Below are 11,852 nucleotides of genomic sequence, written 5' to 3'. Positions count from 1 at the left end.
AGGAAAGAAAAGGTCCAGCTGCCTGTCCTATCAAGCCAGCCACTGAATCTTGGCCCTCATTTACTTTACCATAGCCCTGCATTCTAGGTCTGTGGTCAAAAGTCCATGATGGAATTGTGATGCTTGCCAAAGGTTAAATGACTCCTCCCCTCCAATACCTAATGATTTGATTTCCTTTTATGTGTGTATGTTTGCACCTCTAAATCATAAATACTTCTGTCTTCATACACTTTCTTGCCATACATGCCCAAGTTGGCTACCACTACCCTTGGCCTTTTCTTTGTCCAGTTTGTATTTGCATTTTAAATGATATTTAAAACACATGTCTTAGGGAAACTTAGAACATGTAATGCAACATGACATGAAGACACTCCTGCGCTAATAACAACCTCAGCTAAAATTTCCAGATGAAACATAATAACATGGTGCCAATTTCCCAGTTCATGATAGGCTGCTAATGGAAATTTTACCAGAGAAATTAAAGTTATTTTTATTTAAGTGCTTCAGTTATGTTTGCAATGCTCTTAATACATTTACCCCAAAAGCTTTTAAATTTGACAATAGGGACACAGAGTTAAATCCTGTAATCACTGAAACTAACATCAACCTCTTTTTGACTTTTTTTACAGCTCAAATTTTACTCATAATGAGCATGATCTTTTCCAATCTTGCTAACAGAAGTGATAACCCATTATGATTCCAGTGCCATATTTTCCCATCTCCGGAGCAGAGCATGTTGCCATAAGGTTGTTCTGGGAGGAGCCATTGTGGGAACAGTTCTCCCTTCTGTTTGAAATTGGGATGTGGAATGCTCATGTGGTACCATCAATCTGACAAACCCTTATGTGTAGTCCAGGTCCAGGCTGTGGAGTGGATAAGGAAAAGACATGCCAGACAGAGGAGAAAGTAGGCCCGTTGCCACATCCTTTTCATGGAAATCAGTGTGAAAAAGCTGCATGCATAGCTGCCCTGAATAACCACATCATACTTTTATTTCTCTTTATTTTCTAGTGTTTAACACTTGTTGCTACCTTGTTTCTTAAGTGGAAAACCTCTACATCAAGCTTTGATGATACTATGGACCTTTCTTCTGCCATGCAGTATGCAGGACTTGGCAAGCAAGTCCAAATCTCCTGTCTGCTGGCTCGTATCCCACAGCTGCAGGAAGTCTCAAATTTTTTACACAGAAAGAATTTCTAACTCCAAAATTATTTCCAGGAGCTCTCCACTATGAGAACTATCTAATGGACAGAAAACAAAGCAGGTACAGTTAAAAGAGCTGCACTGCATATGGTCACAATCTATGTTATAAGCAAAAAAATAATAAATTCTTTACAGTACTAGATAAAGTAATTCAGAGGGGAGAAATTTTAACCTTAATGCACATATTTTACCAGCCCTATCTCTGGTAAGTAAAATATCTGAAAGGCTCAACTATGTCATATATATGAACCAAGCAGAGAGCTGCTCATGGTGTCAATTTCCTGGGGATTTGAAAAAGAAAAGTGGTTTAAAAGAGCATGACATGTTCAGAGAATATTAGCTACTCATACTTACAAGTTGATTTTTGTTTTGCAGCAAAACTATTTTTTTTTGCACATACACCATGATGACCCATTTTAGAACCTGAGTTCAAAGTTTATGAACTGATGTGCAGCTATCACTACTAATTCATAGTACTCACTCACTGCTCCATTTGTGCCCCTCATAGGGATAGTTTTGAAATTATCACTCTGAAACATTACTGATGAGCATCAAGGGAATAGCAGGAACCTCCAGGGCAAATAATTTTTCTGATCTTTATTTCCTACTCACAAATCATTTTTTCTCGGAGTTTTGTTTGTTTTGTTTTTAATTCAGTATATCCTCTATTTTCTTCTTATTCATGCACTTTCAATCCAAATAGTCAGCAGTTTATCTAAGAGACATTCTTGTGCAGTAAGAGGAGACTGTTTTTTATTCCATGCTCAGCACCATGTTTTTAACACAGGTGTGTTGCGAAACCTTAAGAGGACAGGAATGGATGGATGTAAGAGGGAAAGAAGAGCTTTCAAAATTAAAACAAACACATAACTTTTTCCTCCTAATTTTTCTTTCATGATGTTTTATCTCTAAAAGCCAAACAGTGTGTCCAGAAGAGAAAACACAAAACAAAATCCAAATGCTATCTGTCCCAATAAAAAAACTGCCAAGCATATAAAAATAAATTCCAAAATATTCCATACTATGCTCTCACCAATATCCAAAAATAATATTTTGCCTCATTTTTCCATTTCAGAAGAGTGTTTGGCAACACACCTCTTTCTATTGTTCCTGTCATAACATTAATCAAATTACAGTCTGCACTGCAGTCACTCCTGTGTTTGAGCTTCATGGAGACAAACTTCACCAAGATTTAAACAGGCTGATGGGTAGTGTTAGCAAGAGAGCTGTGATATCACGGAAGCTGACTTGGGAATGCCTATCAAGTGTCTGGGATTTCCTGGTGTCAGAGACTGAAATAGTTAATGGCTTAAACATTGTAAGATCACCAAGAGACATTTGACAACTGTAGCAAACTGAAAAGAAACATCTGGCCACTCAGCAAAGCCTACCACTCCCTGAATATGCCTACTGGGAAAGGACCTTCAGGTCAGATAAGTGGGTGCCATTGTCCATCTATCCCTAGTGCAGAAGGGTTTGCATACCTGAAGCTACAAACTGGATTTCCAGATAAGTGAAGAAGTTAGTAAGAGGCAAATCCTGTGAGGTGGGATAATACTTCTTTTCATGCCGATGTCCTCCCTTACATAATGACTGTGCTGTAAAAATCCCTAAGGGAACCTGAAAGACATTTTGTATTTAGCCTGGGTTGTTCCTCTCAAATGTGATGGACCATGATCGAGGTGTCAGAGACTCATAACACGTCCCATGACACTATCCATTGCAAAACTCTCTGATCCATAGGAGGTATAAGGTATTCACACCTGAGTTTGAAGTGTACAGTAACTCATGAAGTCTTTGAGTTTTGTGGGGGGTTTCCCCCCAGTCCTAGTGGGCCAAGACCATCACTTCAACATGACTGTGACCACCAGTTCAACCAACAGACATGGAAGCTGCGGCTACTAAGTTTCATCACTGGATCCAGAGGGTGGTGATGATGCATATCTTAGGACCCTTACTTATCCTTTCTTTCTCTCCTTTATACATTTTCTGAAATGTTATTTTTATGCTTTAATATTGCTGTATTACTATAGATGATAACACCCAAAATGACAACATACCTGTTTACCTTTGAAAGAAAATTGTTCCGAAATAAGCCCTGCACATATATGTTTACAAACACCAATTATTCAGTGTTGTTTCACTCTAATCCACCCCAAGGGATTTATTAGCAACAATCTGGGTTACCCTCCCCTTCTAGGTTGGGTCGTAGCACCTGGGCATATTTATTTCTCACCTTGAATCTCTTTCTGAAGTGGAAATATAGTACATGTTTATGCTGACTGGCGGTCTTTGCAGGGCAGATGGTTTTATCAGGCTATTAATCCACAGACCCTAGGTGTTCTCTCAGTCCTGTGTCCCAAGATTCCAGACTGCTGCGTGCCTTGGTTGGAAGCACTGCTCCTACATGTTGTGGTGTATTACCATATGCAGCAAGCCCAGTCCTGTGCAACCACACAGGTTCTAAAAGGTGTTGACTGAACTCCTTGAAACTTCCCTTCTCTTGTGGGCTGCACATGCAGCAGAAGTTAAATGCCTTCTGCACACATCAGATTTATTACGCATGGCAGGTCTGATTCTCATAGATGGGCTGTTTCATTTGGTCACTCACATTTTACTACATACAGGATATTATAATTTCCTAAAATGACATGGCCCTGGACTAACATAGAAGACGATGCTTATGATAAAGGTTCAGGCATAATTCACTGGACAAATGAAGCAATTGCCTCTTTTTTGACTGCAAACACAGACCTGGGGGAGGACAACTGATGTCCAAGCTGCCAGAACCTGACACAGCAGTTAACCAGTGAACCAGTTAACACCCAGAAAAAAATGTTCTGTCACAGCTGAGGGAAGGAAGCAAAAAACGGGAGGAGGATTTTATTAATATTATTTAGAAGCAAAAAAAAATCTAGAACCTAGAACATAGAAACGGTATTCTACAAATCTAGAATCTAGTATTCTAGAATCTAAAATATAGAATCAAGTTATTTTAATTATTATTTTTTTGATTATTGTACAGGTAGGATACCATTACTGTTAAAATCGTATGTGATGAGAAAAACAAAACAAGCTTAAATAAGGGCATGTTCATTACTAAGTTTGAAAATTGCTTAGATAAATGTTAAATTTCTGCACAAAATTCATAGTTGACTCTGTGGTTCAAAAAATATAATATTCACCACAAAGTTGGTCCTCTGTGGTGTTTTGAAGTGTTTTTGTCTGATCTTATTCCTTTGTCTCATTGCTGTCTATTTTTCAGACACTTTCAAGTGTCTCATGTCTCTCTTTACAGTCATATTGCAATAGCTTCTCTGATACTTTTCTGATACTCTGATATTACTATTACTTGCATTTTAAAACAGATGATTCAGTTATTTAGTGAAACGGATTTTATTTAGTGAAATGGATTTTTACCCCATCCCAATAATCCAGGTTAATGAGAAGATATGGCTTCTGGTCCTTTAGAAAAGTTCCTCATGGTAAGTTATTGTGTTGAAAAATGGAAAAGCTCAAATCAATACCCAGATTTGGAATCCAAATAATTATGGCAATTCAGACACAGAGTAAATCCAAACTTCATTGGCTCTTTACAATGACATAAACCAGGACTGGACCATTGTACTTTTCTCTTTTATAGTATGAGATCTGTGATTTCTAATTATAATTTGAGGTTTAATAATCAGTAATTGTAGCAAATTATCTTAAAAATAACATCAATTAGTGGATATGATTCACATTTTTACTCAGTTCTAACCCTATAAAATAGTGCTTTCTTAGGAAAGCAACAACCATAAATTTAAGTCTCATATACTCATGTGCAAATGTGGGAAACCATTTCACATTTAACAAAAAATTTTAGGAATTACACACAGATTACATCTATGCCAGTGCCTCAATATTTTGTTGGCAGGACATATTCAAGAGCCAAACTTTCACTTATCCTTATTAAGCTGAAGACATGCCACTGACAGAAATGAATAAAATGTCTCATTCTATAGGCTTTTTTCATTTAGAAACCCATGTTTTGTGCAATAAAGTGAAATAGAACTGTAGAAAATAGACTAGAAAGAAAAAGAAAGGAGAATAACCCATTGCAATAGCACTTTACTTTTCAGTGTGTCTGCTTACAAAACCTCTTCTTACTGTTGAGAGAACATTGGACCATATTGGATGTAGTGATTATAAATAGAACTTTTGAATAGTATCATCACTTCTAGCTGTTGACATGATATGTAGTAGTTACTAATTGCTATAGTCATGGCTTACACAGTCAGACTCAGTTCAGCTGTTCTTGGCTGGGAAATCCTCTGCTGAAACCAGGGTGTCTTTTCAGTTCTAAGAAAGAATTGCTTCTTCTTTTAGTTGTGTTTGTCCAGAAGACATGAAGAACAGGTATATTCTTTCATTAGATGAAGTTACAACCTGCTCTCTGTTTTATAAATTTTGTCTTTCTCAGAAGTCCTCTTGAGGTAAATCTAAAAGGAATTTTAACTGTTTGGTTCCCAAATTTTCTGACATTTTTGCTCTGTGATATCACATAAAGAACTTGGTTTATAAATCTCACTGTATTTTACTGTATTTTTTTTGTCTGAGCTATACCTTGAACAAATGATATTTGAAACTGCTTCATTTCCAATTAATAATTTGGAATTTGAAACTGTTTAGAAGCACTTGAAACCTTGACATTTCATGTAGGGAAAAGCACTCTAAGAAACCCTGGGTAAATCCTGCCAAGGCTCTATAGTTATGAGAAAGGAGGACTTTACATGCTTGGGATAAATATATGTGAGAATTCTTTCTAGATATGTAATCAATTTCTTAAAGGTGAACTAAATGAAAACAGTTTTATTGCATTGTTTATGCTCCTTGTTGCTCTTATCTTGGCAACTGCTCTGCACTTATTTTTGTCAGATAAAACAGTGTATTGTAAACCAAATCATATGTTCTCTGGCATAAATCCTTGTAATGCTAAAGTTTTCTCAGGACCTAAGTGATAACTCAGGATGTTGACTCATTTGATGAATGGTGTCTCATGATCATGACTGCAGCCTCAAAAACTCCCAGATGAAGTTATGTCTTATCCTGTTAGGTTCTGCTCTGTTCTTCATGGGAGAAAACCGAAAAGGCTCTACTTAGGAAATGCAAAAGCTGAGCTCCAGCATAGCCTGATGTTCAAGGCTCTGTCTCCTGATACAGACACTATGCCAGGCCCTGACACTGCTCCAAGTAAACACCAGGGTATAGGTGCTGCTGTCACAGAGCTGTGCCTAAGTTCTGCTCCTTGCCTGACTGAGGCAGATTGCAGCCATTTCTGTCAGAATACAACCCAGACACCAGCTCAGAGGCTGCCTCATACCACAGGTTTGTTGTGCTCCATCAACTTCCAGAAAAATATATGGCACTTCACTGACCTTGTGCTCATTAGGAAGCCTAATTAGATACAGTGTACCAGCAATGGAACTCATAACTCATCTCTTAGATTTTCATTGAAATCCAGTGGGAAATGACAAGCATCTAACTTACTTCAAATGATAGAACAAGGGGGAATGTCTTTAAACTGAAAAAGAGCAGGTTTAGATTAGATATTAGGAAGAAATTCTGTACTGTAAGGTTGGTGAGGCACTGAAACAAGTTGCTCACAGAAGCTGTGGCTGCCACATCCCTGGAAGTGCTCCAGGTCATGATGGATGGGGGGACTTTGAGCAACTTGATATATTGGAAGGTGTCCCTGCCCATGACAGAGGGGTTGGAACTGGATGATCCTTAAGGTCCCTTCTAATTCAAGCCATTCTATGATTCTATTGTTCTATGAAGAACTCCTCAAAATGCTGTCTTTGGAACCTTTTATGGCCTTCTATATATTTTTTATTTGCAAAGACTGCATAGGTACAAGTAGAGAACATAAAAACAATCCAGTATGGTATTTCTGAGCTGTTTGTTGTTTCCTTTGTCACAAATATTAATGAAAAACACAAGATACAACAGACACAATGTAGTAGTAAGGGTACTGGAAAAAATTGTCACAATATTTACTGCCAGATGCTTTCACTGAAAATTATCTGATGCAGACTTAGGGAGTTTTATTGCACTTAAAATGAATTAAAAGACTTAACAATCTTTCTCCCAGATAGTTCTATATAAAAAAGTTGTAGATAGTAATTTTTGTAAGAATAAAACTAGAAAGGTGCCCCTGATGCATATTTTTAAAACAGCAACCCTGTAATTGGTGTAAATAGCATGCCCAACAAATGTGCAATTACAAGCTCTTGGCCTCATTAGTGAAGGATTTAATTACATTTATGTTATATTAGACCTTTTCTCTGTCTGTCTTCCTAGGCTTTTTTTGCATCCATCTGTCCTACCGCATCCTAAGGGACCCAGAGGTTATGAGAGAATAAGAGACTGTTTTGTGTCTATTTAAGCAGTTGTTCCACATCTACCCTTCTCTGCACCACACTGTAACTAAAAACCTATTCATTTAAGTCTTGAAATATATATTTCAAGCTGCATTCATTAGAAATGAATCTCTTTTCCCTTTCTCAGCCACATTCTTACAGGACTATTGAAGCCTGAGCACTAAGTTTAGTCTTGGCAGGTCCCCACCCCCCTGCGAGGTCCAGGTTCAAGCCATATTTGGGTCCTTTGGTGCTGATGCCTTTAATTTCATCAGGAAAGTTCAAGAGAGGATAGATGAGCCCTTATTCTGCTTAGGCCAGTCTCCGTTTCAGAGCTGGAAGGTGACAAAAGGTGCAAAAGTGAAGTTGGTCCAGGAAGATTTTGAACAGACAGCCATAAATTATCCTTCCCTTTTTTTTTCCATTCTTTCTCCATTCTCAAGAGGAGACATTTCCAGTAAAAGCTAAATTTGTCTCAGGAATTGGCTCTATTCAACACTGCTGAATGCTTCACTGCCAAGAGGGACCCCTAGTGTTTTTATCAGGTTTCCTCTCTTTCAGGCTTATGCACTTTTGTGTATGATATACATATAAATGCAAAAGTAATTCCAAGCACCTTATATACACAAGTATATAGACAGTGCAGGGGCAAGGTTTTTTTATGCAATGGACTATGCCATGCACCTAATCTATGTCTAGGTCTGGAGAACTGGTTGTTTTCAAAGATGTACTACATCCTGAAGAAAGTCAGTTTTATAATTTTGTAATTTTGTGATGACTGTAGGCACACTGCTCAGGTATACTTCATTACACCACATCACAAACGAGATGCTTATATCCTGTAGCATCCTTTTTAAGAGGATAAGAAGACAGATGGGTGTAATGGGTAGCACTCTGGACTCTGAATTCCAAGGACCTGAGTTCGAGTCTCAGTGGGGACCGTCCCCTGGCAGTTCAATGCCTCCCTGACATCCCATCCCATCAGATCTCGGATGCTCAGCAGGGTCAGCCCTGGTTAGTACCAGGTGCTGTGACAGTACCGAGGACTTCACTGTCACTGTACAAGCTCACTCATGGCAGATGGACCTCAGGACTTAAACGGTGGGGCCAGTTCTGCACATGCTGTGCCTCACCTAAAAAATCCACTGTGCAGGCTGGAAAGGCTCACCCACGTGGGGAGAGCCCTTCCCAAATCTTTGTTAGCAAGGTCTGGCCATACTAAGATAAATCAACAAAACGCTTTGTGAAATATGCCCATTTGGTGAAAAAAAAGTCCAATGATCCTGTCATGAGTTGGCTGGCAATTCACCCAGGCCCATGCAGTGGACGGGGTCTGGGGACTTATTTCCCCCAGCCCAGGAAGAGATGTGTAATTGATGGGGGCTGCTCCCTGAGCTCAGGCCTTGCAAGCTCTGGCCCTTGAAACTTGTGCCTTTCCTAGGCTTACCTGGCATGGGGACAGCTCAATCACACCAGTACGAAGGCAATGCAGACAGTCAGTGGGGGAAGAAACAAGTCAGAACTGCAAGCAGCAGGGTGCCATAATGCAGCCAAGCCATGGGATGCCTGGGGAGCCCCGTCACCTTCCCCAGAGAATGTTCTCTGAGAAAGAGAGTGAAGGACTGATGACTGTACCAGTCATACAAATGCTTTTGCTATGTGGTCAAGACATTTGGCTCCATCAGATTTGGATGTGGGTTTTCTCTGTTTTTCACTACAGGAATGTCACCAGCTGGGCAACTCCTAGTCTGAATCCTTAAATTTGCCTTATATATTTTGATGAAATATTTTTTTGGACTGGAGGAAATACCAATTAATCAAAAGAGAAATATGCAAAAAGTTAATTTTGACTCTCAGTATAGATTTCAAGTTGCCAGAACATTTTGGCCTTTTGTAAGCAAAATGTTCTGATTTTCCATCTCAAAAGATTTTAAAAAAACCAATGTGCACCAAAAACATTTAGAAAGGGTGGAATTCAGATAGAAATATCTCAAAAATAGCCAAAAATAATAGAATAGCTGATGTAATTAATTCAGACATTTGCTTCATATAAATTTTCGATATTTAGTTTTCTGCCTGTGTACTCTTCCCAGCATGTCCCCATGTCCTCCTGCTTTGCTGTCCGAGAGGCTGTGGTTAATGGCTTTCATCCATACGAGAATTTGATATGTGGCTCCTCCTAACTAAATAGGAACTTCTCCAATGTCTCAATGAGATTTTTTTCAGATATGTCAGTAGTTTTCTGAAGATGGAGCTTGTTTTCTAATCACGAGCAATGCCCGTATATAAAAATTAACCTTAATTAAATGAAAACACTATTTTAAAATAAGTTTTCCAACATGCAAAGTTTTACCTTGTGGATGAAAAAAGTGACAACTTTTAATTAGTTTGACTACGAAACTTATTTTCTTTATCATATTGTCAATAAAAAAAGAAATACACATAAGAAGTTTTGAAAGTTCTGTGGAAAACCTTCTGCAACAAAAGGCTGTATTATCTACATTTTAGAAATCATCTGTTGATTTATATCTCCTGCAGACAAAAAGACTTTTGATCTAATTTCTGTAGACATCTTAGTAATGTCTCCTCCTTGGATTAAGGTTTTTTTCCGGTGAAAAAATGTCATTGTTAGTTGTATGTTGACACTAATAAAATAAATTAGCATAAAAATGAATAATTAACTGATACCCAGTAAAAAAGCACTTTATTGCCTAGCAGAAAGCTTCCCTTCCTCATTATCCTTATAGACAAGAAACTTCTGTGTATTAAAGGAGCTAGTGAAGGAATATTTTTGCTGCCTAAACTAATTTATGATCTGTAAGCAGAACATAAACAACAAACAACAAACAACATTAAGACAAGATAGTGACTGTACATCAACCTTTGGTGCATATGTTGTAGCTCTTCCTGCAAGAAAGATGTCTCATCAGTGTCACAAATAATAACTAGTTGTCTCTCCAAATTCTCCAGTCCTTTTCTAATCTCTCTCAGCCCTCAGATCATATAAGTATCCCTTTTAGCCAAAAGTTTTTTCTTTCATGACCATGGGAGTTGCACACTCTTATTTATGGCAGGACATGAGAACAAATAAAAATAAAACTCTTGTGGCTGGTAAGAAAATTAACAAGAGCAAAACACACACCTAAAGTTAGCGTATTTATTAGATATTTTCAAGTCATGTCAACAGAAGATTGTTAGATCACTTGTAGTTCTCTGGTAATTAACTCATTAATCATTTATTGAGAGTGGACTAAGTAAATGGAGTGCCTGAGATGTTGGTGTTTGTCACCAAATTTACTAGAGTTGCATATTTAAAGAAACTACAGCTAAATAATCTATGCACCTGTGATCTACTCCTTAAAATAAAAGGACTGAGTATGATGACTGTGTACATGTTTAATCTGAAATCATGAGATTTAAGAACATGCTTAAAACTAAGCAGGGTGGTTCCATGGTGTAATGGATAGCACTCTGGACTCAGAATCCCAAGGACCTGAGTTCGAGTCTCAGTGGGGACCGTCCCCTGGCAGTCCAATGCCCCCCTGCCATCCCATCCCGTCAGACCTCGGATGCTCAGCAGGGTAAGCCCTGGTTAGTACCGGGTGCTGTGACAGTCCCGAGGACTTCACTCTCACTTTCCAAGCTCGCAGATGAACCTTAGGACTTAAACGGTGGGGCCAGTTCTGCGCACGCTGTGCCTCACCTAAAAAATCCACTGTGCAGGCTGGAAGGGCACATCCACGTGGGGAGAGGCCTTCCCAAATCTTTGTTCACGAAGCCTGGCCATTCATACTTAAAGCTAAGCATGACTCCTGGACTGATTGAATAAGCCATCACTTACCTTTAATTTCTGTGGCACTTTAGTACTATTATCACTTTGAAACACTTGGACAAATGTATCACTAGGGCCCTTATACTTATTTGAAAACTTGTCTTGGTGGATACATCCTTGCTAGTAAATTGAACTGTACCTGGAAACATTTTCTCTCTGGCCTTGAGGACAAGGGGCACAGTCTGGACACATCCTTAAATTAATCTCTCCAGATCCAAAACTGGGTAGCTGTGTCCAGACCGAGTAATAGGTCCCTACTGATGCTGATCCCCACACCAGGCCTATGGATATGGGACAAAACCAGCTCAAAACCATGCTGGCATCTGTTCCAACATCAATGGTTGAGAGAATTGTGATTTGCTTTCTCTTGTAATACTAACTCTGTTTAATTTATTAATATAGACACAGCCCTCATG

At 38.6% G+C, this 11,852-nt stretch overlaps 1 non-coding gene across 1 annotated transcript; it reads left to right on the top strand.

Moving 5' to 3' along the window:
- The first annotated feature begins 11,049 nt into the window (after positions 1-11,049).
- On the top strand, positions 11,050-11,123 carry TRNAL-CAG (transfer RNA leucine (anticodon CAG)). The gene has a single exon. It is a non-coding gene; the product is annotated as a tRNA-Leu (tRNA).
- Positions 11,124-11,852: the final 729 nt, after the last annotated feature.

The sequence above is a fragment of the Pithys albifrons genome, chromosome 2 (assembly GCF_047495875.1).
Source record: "Pithys albifrons albifrons isolate INPA30051 chromosome 2, PitAlb_v1, whole genome shotgun sequence".
NCBI lineage: Eukaryota > Metazoa > Chordata > Aves > Passeriformes > Thamnophilidae > Pithys > Pithys albifrons.
The sequence above is the reverse complement of the archived record's forward strand: the minus strand, read 5'-3'. Positions and strand labels throughout refer to the sequence as shown.